This window comes from Salvelinus fontinalis, chromosome 33 (assembly GCF_029448725.1).
Source record: "Salvelinus fontinalis isolate EN_2023a chromosome 33, ASM2944872v1, whole genome shotgun sequence".
NCBI classification, from domain to species: domain Eukaryota; kingdom Metazoa; phylum Chordata; class Actinopteri; order Salmoniformes; family Salmonidae; genus Salvelinus; species Salvelinus fontinalis.
Genome location: NC_074697.1, coordinates 33306979 through 33324973, shown reverse-complemented (window position 1 = coordinate 33324973; position 17995 = coordinate 33306979). Strand labels below are relative to the sequence as shown.

Sequence of the window (17995 nt, the reverse complement as noted above, 5' to 3'; positions counted from 1 at the left end):
GGCTCTGGCTGGGCCACTCAAGGGCATTCAGAGACTTGTCCCGAAGCCACTCCTGCGTTGTCTTGGCTGTGTGCTTAGGATCATTGTCCTGTTAGAAGGTGAACTTTCGCCCCAGTCTGAGGTCCTGAGCGCACTGGAGCAGCTTTTCATCGAAGATCTCTCTGTACTTTGCCCCGTTCATCTTTGCCTCGATCCTGACTAGTCTCCCATTCCCTGCCGCTGAAAAACATAACCATAGCATGCTGCTGCCACCACCATACTTCACCGTGGGGATGGTGCCAGGTTTCATCCAGACGTGACGCTTGGCATTCAGGCCAAAGAGTTCAATCTTGGTTTTATCAGACCAGAGAATCTTGTTTCACATGGTCAGAGAATATTTAGGTGCCTTTTGGCAAACTCAAAGCGGGCCGTCATGTGCCTTTTACTGAGGAGTGGCTTCCGTCTGGCCACGCAACCATAAAGGACTGATTGGAGGAGTGCTGCAGAGATGATTGTCCTTCTGGAAGGTTTTCCCATCTCCACAGAGGAACTCTGGAGCTCTGTCAGTGATCATCAGGTTCTTGGTCACCTCCCTGACCAAGGCCCTTCTGCCCTGATTGCTCAGTTTGCCCGGGCGGCCAGCTCTAGGGAGAGTCTTGGTGGTTCCAAACTTCTTCCATTTAAGAATGATGGAACCACAATTGACACAATCCTGTTTCGAAGCTCTACGGACAATTAATTCGACCTCATGGCTTGGTTTCTGCTCTGACATGCACTAACTGTGGGCTCTTATATAGACAGGTGTATGCCTTTCCAAATCATCTCCAATCAATTGAATTTACCACAGGTGTAGTCCAATCAAGTTGTCGAAACATCTCAAGGATGATCAAAAGGAAACAGTCTCATAGCAAAGGGTCTGAATACTTATGTAAATAAGATATGTTTTTTATCTTTTATAAATTTGCCAAAAAAAATCTAAAACACTTTTAGTAGTGTGTGTAGATTGCTAAGGATTTTTAAAATATTTTTTAATCCATTTTAGAATAGGGCTGTAATGTAACAAAATGTGGAAAAAGTCAAGGGGTCTGAATACTTTCCGAAGGCACTGTAGATATAAACTCAGCAAAAAAAGAAACGTCCTCTCACTATCAACTGCGTTTATTTTCAGCAAACTTAACATGTGTAAATATGTGTTTGAACATAACAAGATTCAACAACTGAGACATAACCTGAACAAGTTCCACAGACATGTGACTAACAGAAATGGAATAATGTGTCCCTGAACAAAGCGGGGGTCAAAATCAAAAGTAACAATCAGTATCTGGTGTGGCCACCAGCTGCATTAAGTACTGCAGTGCATCTCCTCCTCATGGACTGCACCAGATTTGCCAGTTATTCCTGTGAGATGTTACACCACTCTTCCACCAAGGCACCTGCAAGTTCCAGAACATTTCTGGGGGGAATGGCCCTAGCCCTCACCCTCCGATCCAACAGGTCCCAGACGTGCTCAATGGGATTGAGATCTAGGCTCTTCGCTGACCATGGCAGAACACTGACATTCCTGTCTTGCAGGAAATCACGCACAGAACATGCAGTATGGCTGGTGGCATTGTCATGCTGGAGGGTCATGTCAGGATAAGCCTGCAGGAAGGGTACCACATGAGGGAGGAGGATATCTTCCCTGTAACGCACAGCGTTGAGATTGCCTGCAATGACAACAAGCTCAGTTCGATGATGATGACACAGACCGCCCCAGACCATGACGGACCCTCCACCTCCAAATCAATCCCACTCCAGAGTACAGGCCTCGGTGTAACGCTCATTCCTTCGACAATAAACGCAAATCCTTCGACGATAAACAAGACAAAACCGCGACTCGTCAGTGAAGAGCACTTTTTGCCAGTCTGGTCTGGGCCAGCAACGGTGGGTTTGTGCCCATAGGAGATGTTGTTGCCGGTGATGTCTGGTGAGGACCTGCCTTACAACAGGTCTACAAGGCCTCAGTCCAGCTTCTCTCAGCCTATTGCGGACAGTCTGAGCACTGATGGAGGGAATGTGCGTTCCTTGTGTAACTCGGGCAGTTGTTGTTGCCATCCTGTACCTATCCCGCAGGTGTGATGTTCAGATGTACCGATTCCTGTGCAGGTGTTGTTACACGTGGTCTACAACTGCGAGGACGATCAGCTGTTCGTCCCGTCTCCCTGTAGCTCTGTCTTAGGCCTCTCACAGTACAGACATTGTAATTTTTTGCCCTGGCCACTGCAGTGCTCATGCCTCCTTGCAGCATGCCTAAGGCATGTTCACACAGATGAGCAGGGACCCTGAGCATCTTTCTTTTGGTGTTTTTCAGAGTCAGTAGAAAGGCCTCTTTAGTGTCCTAAGTTTTCATAACTGTGACCTTAATTGCGTACCGTCTGTAAGCTGTTAGTGTCTTAACGACCGTTCCACAGGTGCATGGTCATTCATTGTGTATGGGTCATTGAACATTATCTTTGACAGACAGGGTCCTGAAAAAGGGACATTTCTTTATTTTGCTGAGTTTATTAGAACGATGCTTTCCTCAGATGTCCAGCAGCAGTTAAGATGAGCTGTGTGTGGGCGTATGTAATGTGTATTCTACTGTTGTACATCCTAGCTAGAGGTGAATGAGGCGTGTTGCACAAGATGAATCTGGCATGACCACGCACAACACCAGGGACACCCAGGCTCTAGGACAAGAGGACAGTAAAAGAGGAGAGAGAGGATACGTGTTTTCCTGGCAGGCAGACAGCACATCTTCCTCCAGAGAGACTCCACAGTGTCCTCCAAGAGAAAACAATGAGAGCGAAGAGCATCACAGCTATCTTTATTTGTATAATTGACTCTCCCTGCAGTTTACATTCTCACAGGCATTCTGACCGCTGTATTATGGGATGTGGGTCTCTCTCTCTTAGATTACAGTGCAATAAATCCTCCAGCGCTGTTGTCCTGCACAAATAAACCCCACCAAGTGTTGATGCAAAAATACAAAGTTGGAAGTGGTGAGAGAGAGAGGCACTCGCTTCCTGTGAATGTTTCCGGAAAATCCTCAAACACGGCCCAGTCTGTCTCTAGGGGTGAGGGCACGCTAGGCAGCCGTGCGTGTGTGTGTATGGAGGGGACAATGTGTGCGTTTGTGTATGGTCAGGCAGATGTGTGTTTATAGCTGTTTGTGTGGTCATGTAAGTGTGCGTGTGTGTGCGTGTGCGTGTGTGTGTGTGTGTGTGTGTGGTGGGGTCAGTAGTTCTTCTCCCTCTATAGAGACAGGGCTGTTATGTAGCTAAGTGGCCAGCTGTTGATAGGTGTCTGTTTACACTGAGTCACAGAGAGAACACTGACTGAGACACAACCTTCTCTAGACTCAAGCTAACACGCTCAGAAAGCTCTCATTCACTTCTACTGTCAACCCAGCACTAACAATAGTATTACGGTGTTATGGCAATCTATACATTTACTGAATTTTCACACTTTATTACAGCCCAGATTGCAGATGAGTCATGTAGTCATCAGCCTCCTGACCTGGTCCAGGATGCCACTATAGAGACCTGACCTGGTCCAGGATGCCACTACAGAGACCTGACCTGGTCAGGATGCCACTACAGAGACCTGACCTGGTCCAGGATGCCACTACAGAGACCTGACCTGGTCAGGATGCCACTACAGAGACCTGACCTGGTCCAGGATGCCACTACAGAGACCTGACCTGGTCCAGGATGCCACTACAGAGACCTGACCTGGTCCAGGATGCCACTAGAGACCTGACCTGGTCCAGGATGCCACTACAGAGACCTGACCTGGTCCAGGATGCCACTACAGAGACCTGACCTGGTCCAGGATGCCACTACAGAGACCTGACCTGGTCCAGGATGCCACTACAGAGATCTGACCTGGTCCAGGATGCCACTACAGAGACCTGACCTGGTCCAGGATGCCACTACAGAGACCTGACCTGGTCCAGGATGCCACTACAGAGACCTGACCTGGTCCAGGATGCCACTACAGAGACCTGACCTGGTCCAGGATGCCACTACAGAGATCTGACCTGGTCCAGGATGCCACTACAGAGACCTGACCTGGTCCAGGATGCCACTACAGAGACCTGACCTGGTCCAGGATGCCACTACAGAGACCTGACCTGGTCCAGGATGCCACTACAGAGACCTGACCTGGTCCAGGATGCCACTACAGAGACCTGACCTGGTCAGGATGCCACTACAGAGACCTGACCTGGTCCAGGATGCCACTACAGAGACCTGACCTGGTCCAGGATGCCACTATAGAGACCTGACCTGGTCCAGGATGCCACTACAGAGACCTGACCTGGTCAGGATGCCACTATAGAGACCTGACCTGGTCCAGGATGCCACTACAGAGACCTGACCTGGTCAGGATGCCACTACAGAGACCTGACCTGGTCCAGGATGCCACTACAGAGACCTGACCTGGTCAGGATGCCACTACAGAGACCTGACCTGGTCCAGGATGCCACTATAGAGACCTGACCTGGTCCAGGATGCCACTACAGAGACCTGACCTGGTCAGGATGCCACTATAGAGACCTGACCTGGTCCAGGATGCCACTACAGAGACCTGACCTGGTCAGGATGCCACTATAGAGACCTGACCTGGTCCAGGATGCCACTACAGAGATCTGACCTGGTCAGGATGTCAGAGCCCTGTGACTCTGCTTGTGACTCTTCACTAACTCTCTAATGATGAATATGTGTTCCCCTACGGGAGGGAGAGAGGAGGAGGAGGGAGAGGAAGAGCCTCTGGGTGGGCCGGTGGGCAGCCTCTCAGTGTCAGTAGTAGGCTAGGCAGGGGACTGACACAGCACAGGGAAGGGAATAGCAGCTAGGGGTTAGGGTTGAGCAGGAGTTCTTCAACATTTTCAGCCTGGGACCCAAATGAGAAATTATGTGTTTTCCTAGGACCCAAGCTCACAAAAACATGCAACTATATGTAAATACCGGGACATTTCATTTAAATGAAATACCCATGTAAATATCTATTCATGTTCCCCCATTAAAAACACTCTTACATATCTGTCTAGGTTGGAACTGTTGCTGTTAAAATACAATAAATCATTTTCATTCTGAACTGGAACAAACTGATTGATCAAATCACACAGATGTAGACCAGAAAACACACACACATAGTACTAATGAGAGGTGTGTGACTGGTTGAAGTTTTCAACAAGCAGGTCTATTCTGGGCTCTGTTGTTGACAGTTGAGAACCCTGACTCACACAGGTATGTGGTGCCAAACTGGATCAGAACATCTACTGCTTTCTCAGTCCGTATCTTGCGTCAATCAGTGTATTCCAGTTCAGAATAAAAATTATTGTGTGTATTTTAACAGGAACAGTTTTTGTTCCATCTTCATCTGTACTGTTACTTAGGGTTGCACTACCAGTAGTTAGTAAGATTGCTTTGGCTAAAGTTAGCTAGCTAGCTATTGGCTGTGTACAAGGGGATTGTTTGAAGAGAAACTCACATCGACGACTACGAGAGTTAGTACTCCCTTATTTCTGTTATAAAATGACAACAATGCCTTGCTAGCTGACTTACTTTCCACTGTCGAAGCACTGTTTCCTGGAGCATTCTGCCTTGTTCTGAAAGAACTCCCTGGGTTTACCATCATGCTGTGGATGTTTGGTAAAGACCTGTCATTTTTCCGTTTTGAGAAACTCATTACGATGCACTTCCCTGCACAAAACACATTGTGGGCGCTCCTCGTTATTTCTCAACGTTTGTATTAAACCTAGAGAGAGAACTCGTCGCTGTATTTGTGTTTCATGACAATTTAACTGTCAGAACTTGTGGCTAGTATGAGTCCATTCGATGACAGCGGTGAGTGATGGTGAGTGGCAATTACAAGCCAGTGGCTGACAGCGCATCATCTGCTACTGAACAACAGCACTGTAGCGTGTGTGTACCGTAGTTACTATCTTCAAGAAAACGGCCTTAAAAATATCTGGTAAACCTTGAAGCACACGGCCATCTTCCACCCAATCGCGCAGCTGCCAAAATGAGCAGAGAAACCGCTCCCAAGCAGAGAGCGCACTGAACACAGAGTGCAGTTGCACTTGGCCAAAATCACTTCCAGTAATTAATTAAATAATTATACATGTACTCTGACACGTCGCGACCCACCATTAACAGGTCTGCGACTCACTTTGGGTCGCGACCCATGCTTTAATAAAGGCTGGGGTAGAGGGTTAGGGCTCTAACTCAATACGGCTGGGGCTAATGAACAGGGGGAGGTTGCTTTCTTTCATTAGAGGTGAGAGAGCGTGTAGTGTCCCAAATGGCACCCTATTCTCTATATAGTGCACTACTGTTGAGTAGAGCCCTACGGCCCTGGTCAAAAATAATATAATAATATTCATGCAATTTACAAAAGTAGTGCACTATATAGGGAATAGCGTGCCATTTTGGACATTTTGTTTTATACACATGTACACTCCATGTCCCAGACCCTGGGATCTAATGTTACAGGGCTGAGAGGAGAGCAGAGACCAGGCTGTGGTTTAACAAGCCATGTTAGGACTAATCTGAAGTGATGGCCAAATTGCGAACCAAATTGCGAACCAGATTTCTTAAAAACTCCAGGATCTGAATAGCTGTGTTCATTCTTGTTGTAATGTCTGAAATGATTGCAGAGCGTCCATTGTGATGTGTAGAAAAACATGTAGAAGCAAAAGCAAATAATTGATTTCATTAATATTTTTTATTATGAAATTTGCTAAAAATACTAGTAATCTGTATAGTGCAGTAGAGGTCAAGGATCCTTAATTTTTTTCTGAACCCAGGTGACAACAGTACACACACACTCTCCCGGGTGAATGTTTTGTCGGCAGCTTGGCATGGCGCTAGTCGCACCTCTCTCTTACCTCTCATCAACAGCACATTCTCCCCTTCTATCAGTCTCACCCTTCAACCCTTCTCACCTCCTCAGCTACATCTTAATTACACTAAAATTAGGCCCTACAAATGGCATCCGCTGGCTGCCCCCATTGTGTGTGTGTGTGTGTGTGTGTGTGTAAGGGGGTGGGTCCGTGTTTTCAATTTCCTCCCCTAATGGGCCAGTAATGTCTGGGAGGGGTGGGCAGCAGGAGTGGTTCGGGAGAACAGCAGAGCCCTGGGACACTGACCTCACCAGACCCTAGAGGTCATGACTTTTGACCCTGGGAGCAGTGAGTAGCCGGCCCAGAGGGCTGGAGGTGGAGGGCCGCCGTGCAAGGGTTGGATTACCTCACTGTGTCTACTGCTGCTGTCACAAGACACACGCAGACTGCTGCCGGCCGAGGTGATGTCAGAGAGATAGAGCTCACACAAATAGTAAGACTGAGTGAAAATACAGAGAGCGAGAGACACAGAGAGAAAGAGAGAGAGAGAGATACAGAGAAAGAGAGAGATACAGAGAAAGAGAGAGATAGAGAAAGACAGCGAGAGAGAGAGAGACACAGAGAGGAGAGAGACACAGAGAGAGAGACACAAAGAGAGATACGGAAAGAGAGACAGTTTGGGAAATGAAGCTGTCAATTCTCAGTGACTTCTCACAATAACACCATTGATAAACCAAGACATGCCACCACAACGTGAGCTTATCAGGAAAGTGGTCGTCCTTTGTTGAAATTAAGACCAGTTCTCATGTTTCATAACATGATGTGAACTCTATGGCGTCTACCATCTAATTATATCATCATTTCAAATAGGAATGTTTTCATATACCTTTAAAAACTTCAGTGAAGTAAAATTTGATGTCAATATCTGAAAGTGTACACATCCTCTTTGGCATCCAAACCTATAATCTAGCTCACAATTACATTTTTCAACAATATAATGTGGGTATAATATCCTCCCATAGACCACATAGCAATTCCTTTTCCTTTGAATGGCCATACATATGATTTTTACATTAGGATGGTTGAGGAGTATTCTAGGGTTTTCATATTCCAATAAGTTGGAAAATTGTGGTGCTCCCTACGCCAGAGCTTGTATAGGAAGTGAAGAGGGTTTGGCTCAGGGCTCAATGCACTTTCTACCTCTTCCACACTGTTTGTTATTGCAATAGGGATTTGTGGTAGGATGGAACCCTTTAACATACATAGTGTTTAACACACACACCACAACTTCATACTAATATTAAATATTAAAGGAATCTCTCTTTAGAATGATCAAATGGCAACGCTGGAAATGGGTTGCCAGATTGGGAAACCTGCCCCTCTCTATGTCAGAATCCCTGCTTTGTATATGATTGAGTTTCTCTCTTGACACTGGCTCACATCAGATCTGCATTAGGGTTGCCAGTCTGTTACCAGCGCTGTGCGAAACGTCTCCGTTTATTTTCACAAGACCAACCCTGGACAGCCTCTGTGAACTCCTTAAAAATGCTTTTCCACCATTGAATTGAATAATCTAACGTTCTGTAGTAACACAATACTCACACCAGGCTTGTGTGTGTGTGTGTGTGCGAGTGTGTGTGTTTGATCAGCGCGAGGGGAAAGAGGGTCATCAATTCTTATTTAAAGTCTGTTACATGTGGCCAATTCATACAAATTAGAACAAACTGACCTGCATTTGCAATTCACTCTCAGTACAACGGATGTGGGGCTCTCTAAATTTCCCTGTGGCTCAATTTAAAAGAATGGAACATTTACAGAGAAGAAAATAAGAGTAAAAGCAACCTATTAGGTTAGGACATTCTCAGCTTCTTCAGCGGACATATATATATATGACAAGCATAGAACAGGCTTAAAATTCCAGAGAATATCCGAGAAAAAATAAATAAAATGAAAATAAATATAAAAGAGGGAGGAGTGTATTCGTAAATATCAATAAACAAGTCTTCCGTCTCGGAAGCTTCCTGCTTTATTTGATTAAGCGGGGTGAAAAACAGAGCAGTCATGCTCCTTGCTTTTCTTCCTCTTCCCTTCCTCTGCAATCTTGGGCTCCTTAATGGGAATCTGAAGTTTAAGTGGAGCAGCCTGGCTAGCCCCGGCCTAACCTCCCCATCTGGAGGGGGACTTGCCAGCCTTGGGGCTACTTCCAACCCTTCCCAGCTGTTGAGTTTGGGCCCTTTTTGTTTTGGTGGACTTGAGAAAGCATATTTTAATAAATGATTACCATGTCCTCCACCAGCTGCTGTCCCTGCTCTCTCCCACTCCCATCCCTGAATGGGGCATGGTTCTCATTTAGGGCCCCGGCCAGTGGCTCGCTGAGGGTCTTGACCCCGCCACTGTTAGTGCGCTAGTACAACAGCTCTGACAGTTTGCACGCTAGCACAACAGCTCTGACAGTTAGCATGCTAGCACAACAGCGCAATGTGTCAAAGATCTGGAGCAATTAACACACTAACAAGCAAAACAGGTCTGAGTAAATGACTGGGGCCGAGCTCCCTGCCATCTAGGACATCTATACAAGGCAATGTCAGAGGAAGGCACTAAAAATTGTCAAAGACTGCAGCCACCCAAGTCACAGACTGCTCTCTCTGCTACTAAAACGTCAAGCGGTCCTAATGAACCAACAGGACCCTGAACAGCTTCTACCCCCAAGCCATAAGACTACTAAATAGTTAACCAAATAGATACCCAAACTATCTGCATTGACCCTCTATGCACTAACCCTTTTGACTCATCACATATGCTGCTGCTACTTTTTATTATCTATCTGGTTGCCTAGTCACTTTATCCTCACCTATATGTACATGCAGTGCATTCAGAAAGTATTCACAACCCTTGAGCTTTGCATACCTGGATTGTACAATATTTAAATTCTTCAAGCTCTGTTAAGTTGGTTGTTGATCATTGCTAGAAACCCATTTTCAAGTCTGCCATAGATTTTCAAGCAGATTTAAGTCAAAACTGTAACTAAACCACTCAGGAACAATACATGCAGTCTTGGTAAGCAACTTCAGTATATATTTGGCCTTGTGTTTAAGGTTATTGTCCTGCTAAAAGGTGAATTTGTCTCCCAGTGTCTGTTGTAAAGCAGACCTAAGCAGGTTTTCCTCTAGGATTTTGCCTGTGTTTAGCTCTATTACGTTTACTTTTATCCTAAACTCCCTAGTCCTTGCAGATAACAAGCATACCCATAACATGATGCAGCCACAATCATATTTGAAAAAATGAAGAGTGGTACTCCGTGATGTGTTGTGTTTGCCCCAAACATAACACTTTTGTATTCAGGACAGAAAGTCAAATCAAATCAAAGGTTATTGGTCACATACACATGGTTAGCCGATGTTAATGTGAGTGTAGCCGAAATGCTTGTGCTTCTAGTTCCGACCGTGCAGTAATATCTAACAAGTAATAAACAATTTCACAACAACTGCCTAATACACACAATTGTAAAGGAATTAATAAGAATATGTACATATAAATATATGGATGAGCGATGGCCGTGCATCACAGGCAAGATGCAGTGGATGGTATAAAGTACAGTATATACATATAAGATGAGTAATGTAGGGTATGTAAACATTATATAAAGTAGCATTGTTTAAAGTGACTAGTGATACATTTATTACATCCAATTTTTTATTATTAAAGTGGCTGGAGATTTGAGTCAGTATGTTGGCAGCAGCCACTAACAATGTTAGTGATGGCTGTTTAACAGTCTGATGGCCTTGAGATAGAAGCTGTTTTTCAGTCTCTCAGTCCCAGCTTTGATGCACCTGTACTGACCTCGCCTTCTGGATGATAACGGGGTGAACAGGCAGTGGCTTGGGTGGTTGCTGTCCTTGATGATCATTTTGGCCTTCCCGTGACATCGGGTGGTGTAGGTGTCCTGGAGGGCAGGTAGTTTGCCCACGGGGATGCGTTGTGCAGACCTCACTACCATCTGGAGAGCCTTAAGGTTGTGGGCGGAGCAGTTGCCGTACCAGGCGGTCATACAGCCCGACAGGATGCTCTGTAAAAGTTTGTGAGTGTTTTCGACGACAAGCCACATTTCTTCAGCCTCCTGAGGTTGAAGAGGCATTGTTGCGCCTTCTTCACCACGCTGTCTGTTTGGGTGGACCATTTCAGTTTGTCCGTGATGGGTATGCTGAGGAACTTTCCACCTTCTCCACTACTGTCCACACAAGTCCACAATCATCTCCTTTGTTTTGTTGACGTTGAGTGTGAGGTTATTTTCCTGACACCACACTCCGAGGGCCCTCACCTCCTCCCTGTAGGCCGTCTCGTCGTTATTAGTAATCAAGCCTACCACTGTAGTGTCGTCTGCAAACTTGATTGAGTTGGAGGCGTGCATGGCCACGCAGTCATGGGTGAACTGGGAGTACAGGAGAGGGCTGAGAACGCACCCTTGTGGGGCCCCAGTGTTGAAGATCAGCGGGGTCGAGATGTCATTTCCTACCCTCACCACCTGGGGGCGGCCCATCAGAAAGTCCAGGACCCAGTTGCACAGGGCGGGGTCGAGACCCAGGGTCTCAAGCTTAATGATGAGTTGAGGGTACTATGGTGTTGAACGCTGAGTCAATGAACAGTATTCTTAAAAATATTATTTTATTATTTTTACCCCCCAATTTCGTAGTATCCAATTGTTAGTAGTTACTGTCTTGTCTCATCGCTACAACTCCCGTACGAGCTCGGGAGAGGCGAAGGTCGAGAGCCATGCGTCCTCCGAAACACAACACACCGCACTGCTTCTTAACACAGCGCGCATCCAACCCGGAAGCCAGCCGCACCAATGTGTCGGAAGAAACACCGTACACCTAGCGACCTGGTCAGCGTGCACTGCCCCCGGCCCGCCACAGGAGTGGCTAGTGCGCGATGAGACAAGGATATCCCTGCCGGCCAAACCCTCCCTAACACGGACGACGCTAGGCCAATTGTGCGTCGCCCCATGGACCTCCCGGTCACGGCCGGCTGCGACAGAACCTGGGCTCGAACCCAGATTCTCTGGTGGCACAGCTAGCACTGCGATGCAGTGCCTTAGACCACTGCACCACCCGGTAGGCCCCATTGAACAGCATTCTTACATAGGTATTCCTCTTGTCCAGATGGGATAGGTCAGTGTGCAGTGTGATTGTGATAGCGTCGTCTGTGGACCTATTGGGGCGGTAAGAAAATTGAAGTGGGTCAAGGGTGTCAGGTAGGGTGGAGGTGATATGATCCTTGACTAGTCTCTCAAAACACGATAATGACGGAAGTGAGGCGGACGTGAGTGCTACGGGGCGTTAGTCATTTAGTTCAGTTACCTTAGCTTTCTTGGAACAGGAACAATGGTGGCCCTCTTGAAGCATGTGGGAACAGCAAACTGGGATAGGGATTGATTGAATATGTCCGTAAACACACCAGCCAGCTGGTCTGCGCATGCTCTGAGGACGCGGCTAGGGATGCCGTCTGGGCCAGCAGCCCTGCGAGGGTTAACGCGTTTAAATGTTTTACTCACGTTGGCCGCGGTGAAGAAGAGCCCGCAGGTTTTGGTAGAGGGCCGTGTCAGTGGCACTGTATTGTCCTCAAAGCGAGCCAAGACGTTGTTTAATTTGTTTGGGAGCAAGACGTCGGTGTCCGCGACAGGGATGTTTTTCTTTTTGTAATCCGTGATTGACTGTAGACCCTGCCACATACGTCTTGTGTTTGAGCCGTTGAATTGCGACTCTACTTTATCTCTATACTGACACTTAGCTTGTTTGATTGCCTTGCGGAGGGAATAGCTACACTGTTTGTATTCGGCCATGTTTCCGGTCGCCTTGCCATGATTAAAAGCAATGGCTCACGCTTTCAGTTCATTTCATTTTGAGCAGTATTACTTTACTTCCTTGTTGCAAACATGATGCACACTTTAGAATATTTTTGTTCTGTACAAGCTTCCTTCTTTTCACTCTGTCATTTAGGTTAGCATTGTGGCGTAAGTACAATGTTCTATGACAGCCATTAAACTCGAACTATTTTAAAACCACCATTGGCCTCATGGTAAAATCCCTGAGCGGTTGCCTTCCTCTCCGGCAACCGAGCCGAGTTAGGAAGGAAGCCTGCATCTTTGTAGTGACTGGGTGTATCAATACGCCATCCAAAGCTAAATTGATAACTTCACCATGCTCAAAGGGGTATTCAGTGTCTGCTACCAATAGGTGTCCTTCATTGCGAGGAATTGTAAAACCTCCCTGGTCATTTGTGGTTGAATCTGTGCTTGAAAATCACTTCTCAACTGAGGGACCTTAAAGGTAATTGTGTGGGGTACATAGTCATTCCAAAATCATGTTAATCACTATTATTGCACACAGAATAAGTCCATGCAACTTTTTAATCGTGTACTTATTTAGGCTTGCCATAACAAAAGGGGTTGAATACTTAGACTCAAGACATTTCAGCTTTTCATTTTTTATTAATTGGTCAAAAACAATTATCAAAAATTCCACTTGACATTATGGGGTATTGTGTGTAGATCAGTTACCCAACATCTCAATTTAATCCATAAAAAATTCAAGGGGTGTGAATAGTTTCTGAAGGCACAGTATCTACCTAAATTACCTCGTACCCCTACACATCGGTACTGGTACTCCCTGTATATATCCAAATTAATGTTACTCATTATGTATTTATTCCTTGTGTTATAATTTTTTTCTATATTTTTCACTCTGCATTGTTGGGAAGTAAGCATTTCACTGTTAGTCTACACATGTTTTATTTCAGTGTTAGCATGCTAGCACAACATCCTAACAGCTCTGTGTGCTAAATGCTTGGAGCTGTTCGCACGCTAGCACAACTGAACAGGTCTATGTGTTAGAGGCTGTAAGCATTTTAGCTCAACACCCCAACAGCTCTATGTATTAATGGATTGGAGCAGTTAGCATGTTAGCCCAAAAGGTCTGTGTTAAAGCCCAGCTTTAAGAGCTGTTAGCACGCTAGGTAGCCAAACATAACAAAGAGAGACAGGAAGATAGGAGAAGAGTAAGAGAGACACCTTGGCTGACTTCTTAGTAAAACTTTTAAACCCCCAGAAACCCTCCTGAAATCCCCCTGCATGTGAAAAGGGGCTGGCCAGGCACCGGGGTGTTGATGAAAAATGGATCAGGCCTTGTTAGCGTGGAGGTGGGTGGTGGTGCCAACGCACGGCGTGCAGGGAGAGATGGAGGGGGCAGCATGTGTGTGCTGCTGCATTATGTATGAGGGACTGTCTGTTGGATTATTCACAAGGCCAGAGACTCCTCAGGTGAGGGCAACGCAGCACCACAGCCAAACAGGCCTGTTCTTTCTTAGTGTGTGTGTGTGTGCAGACTTTTTCACAGCTGGCTGGTGGACACTTAAACACCCATACACACACCTTCTTTACCATCATATTGTAGTAGGCACATGCAAGATGTATATGCACAGAGAAAAATACCAAGCATAGCTACATACACAAGCTCACACACCCCGCACGGTGCTTTGTGCTGTCGACACTTTCCCTCTCCCAACCTCCCGTTGCACCCGTGTCCGACAGAGACACACAGCTCGTTTCCCTGCTCTGCCTGGTAATTGCACAGTAATACTTCATTATGGCAGGCTGTAATTTGGGACCAAACACTTCAAAGCAGCAACAACCTCTTCACGGGTGGCCACGGTTACTGTAAGTCCACCCAACGGTCATTCTGTTTGGACTGCTATTGTTTTTGGCTCACCGGAACCTTCCAAAATACACACAGAACGGCAATCACAGCGTATTTCTGCGTTATAATTGTGGTGCTGATTACAAAGTATAGGATAAATGGCTGAAATTGGGGCCGGCTGGAGAGCCAAAGAGAACACCCTTTTGAACTAACTGTGAACCTGAGAGAGACTTCTAGTCAGACACTGCGGAGGAGCTGAAACTTCTTGGTTGTCAGTTGTTGACCTGGGGTGTTCAGGAGGACTAAACGTTCAGAGGTGTTTCAAAACACACTTTGAAGATCAATGAGTTGCATTCAAGGATTAATGTTCGGGATGTTATGGTATTGACAGATACCCCCAGGGCAGTGGAGTGTGAGGAGGGCAGTGTGTATAATGTGTGTGTTGCATGTCTACAGTATGGAGTGAGAGATGTGGCGATGTAGGGTAGAAGACGGAGAGAGGATGACCTATGGACTACGGACTCACTGGGCACAACAGAATCACATGCTGCTTATTTGGGTTGGAGGTTGGAGACATTCATTATCCAGGTCAGGAGACACGGATCACACTCAGACTTAGCTGTGTTCACTCAGGGTTTACTCAGGCTTAGCTGTGTTCACTCAGGGCTTACTCAGACTTAGCTGTGTTCACTCAGGGCTTACTCAGACTTAGCTGTGTTCACTCAGGGCTTACTCAGACTTAGCTGTGTTCACTCAGGGCTTACTCAGACTTAGCTGTGTTCACTCAGGGTTTACTCAGACTTAGCTGTGTTCACTCAGGGCTTACTCAGACTTAGCAGTGTTCACTCAGGGTTTACTCAGACTTAGCTGTGTTCACTCAGGGCTTACTCAGATTTTAGCTGTGTTCACTCAGGGCTTACTCAGACTTAGCTGTGTTCACTCAGGGCTTACTCAGACTTAGCTGTGTTCACTCAGGGCTTACTCAGACTTAGCTGTGTTCACTCAGGGCTTACTCAGACTTAGCTGTGTTCACTCAGGGCTTACTCAGACTTAGCTGTGTTCACTCAGGGCTTACTCAGACTTAGCTGTGTTCACTCAGGGCTTACTCAGACTTAGCTGTGTTCACTCAGGGTTTACTCAGACTTAGCTGTGTTCACTCAGGGCTTACTCAGACTTAGCAGTGTTCACTCAGGGTTTACTCAGACTTAGCTGTGTTCACTCAGGGCTTACTCAGATTTTAGCTGTGTTCACTCAGGGCTTACTCAGACTTAGCTGTGTTCACTCAGGGCTTACTCAGACTTAGCTGTGTTCACTCAGGGCTTACTCAGACTTAGCTGTGTTCACTCAGGGCTTACTCAGGCTTAGCTGTGTTCACTCAGGGTTTACTCAGGCTTAGCTGTGTTCACTCAGGGTTTACTCAGGCTTAGCTGTGTTCACTCAGGGCTTACTCAGACTTAGCTGTGTTCACTCAGGGCTTACTCAGATTTGAGCTGTGTTCACTCAGGGCTTACTCAGACTTCGCTGTGTTCACTCAGGGCTTACTCAGACTTAGCCATTTGGTTTTTACCCCCAAATTAAACAGCTTTATTCATTTGTTAGGGTCAGTAGTTTACTAGGAGAATGCAGTAAAGTGTGTGGAGATACATATGCTGTGTCTGTCTGTATCATACACAACAGAGGAGTACATGAAGGCCCAATCTGTGAGGGAAGTCAAAAAATGGTGTAGCCCACACACTGATGGAATACAATGTCTACTGCATAGGCTGGCTGTATAGTGTTAAGCGTGTACAACAGGGTGTGCAGTACTAACCGTAGGGCAAGACCTGTGAGTCCAGAGATAATTATAGAGTTGAAAGAAAGCCCTGCCACCTCCCCTTCATCCCTCAGTATAAATAATTTAACACACACGGTCACACATCACACTCTAGCACAACCACTAACACACACTCTGCTCCTGGCTCTCCTTGTTGTGTTCATTATACACACACGGTCACACACACACGGTCACACACACAGAGCCAAGGGGCTACACCACGCAAGGATGTCTCTCTCTCGCCCACAACACACACACACACACACACACACACACAGTTATGGTGTCACGCTCAGATGAGCTGGTGTTTCTCTAACCACATCACAACTGAAAGGAGCAGTCGCGCGTGAATGTACAGTACCAGTCTAAAGTTGACACACCTATTCATTCAAGGGTTTTTCTTTATTTGTACTATTTTCTACATTGTAGAATGATAGTGAAGACATCAAAACTATATAATAACAGATCATGTAGTAACCCAAAAAAAACAATGAAAATATTTATTCTTCAAAGTAGCCACCCTTTGCTTTGATGACAGCTATGCACACTCTTGGCATTCTCTCAACCAGCTTCAAGAGGATTGATTTAACAACAGTCTTGAAGGAGTTCCCACATATGCTGAGCAATTGTTGGCTGCTTTTCCTTCACTTTGCGGTACAACTCATCCCAAACCATCTTAATTGGTCGGGTGATTGGGAAGGCCAGGTCATCTGATGCAGCACTCCATCACTCTCCTTAGTCAAATAGGACTTACACAGCCTGGAGGTGTGTTGGGTCATTGTCCTGTTGAAAACGCAATGATAGTCCCACTAAGCCGAAACCAGATGGGATGGCGTATCACTGCAGAATGCTGTGGTAGCCATGCTAGTTAAGTGTGCCTTGAATTTTAAATAAAAAAATCACAGACATTGTCACCAGCAAAGCACCCCCATACCATCACACCTCCTCCTCCATGCTTCACGGTGGGAAATACACATGCGGAGATCATCCATTTACCTACTCTGCGTCTCACAAAGACATGGCAGTTGGAACCAAAAATCTCAAATTTGGACTCACCGGTCTAATGACCATTGCCTGTGTTTCTTGGCCCAAGCAAGTATTTTCTTATTGATGTCCTTTAGTAGTGGTTTCTTTGCAGCAATTCGTCCATGAAGGCCTGATTCACACAGTCTCCTCTGAACAGTTGATGTTGAGATGTGTCTGTTGCATGAATTCTGTGAAGCATTTATTTGGGCTGCAATCTGAGGTGCAGTTAACTCTAATGAACTTATCCTCTGCAGCAGGTGGCAACTCTGGGTCTTCCTTTCCTGTGGTGCTCCTCATGAGAGCCAGTTTCATCATAGTGCTTGATGGTTTTTGCGACTGCACTTTCAAAGTTCTTGAAATGTTCTGCATTGACTGACCTTCATGTCTTAAAGTAATGGATTGTCGTTTCTCTTTGCTCATTTCAGCTGTTCTTGCCATAATATGGACTTCGTCTTTTACCAAATAGGGCTATCTTCTGTATACCACCCCTACCTTATCACAACACAACTGGCTCAAACGCATTAAAAAGGAAAGAAATTCCACAAATTAACAAGTCACACCTGTTAATTGAAATGCCTTCCAGGTGACTACCTCTTGAAGCTGGTTGAGAGAATGCCA

General features: G+C 46.1%; 1 protein-coding gene across 3 annotated transcripts in view; it reads right to left on the bottom strand.

The window, feature by feature from the left end:
• The window catches only part of LOC129832081 (BCAS3 microtubule associated cell migration factor-like), a 326378-nt gene that overhangs the window by 121441 nt on the left and 186942 nt on the right, over nt 1-17995 (bottom strand). The window lies entirely within an intron of this gene.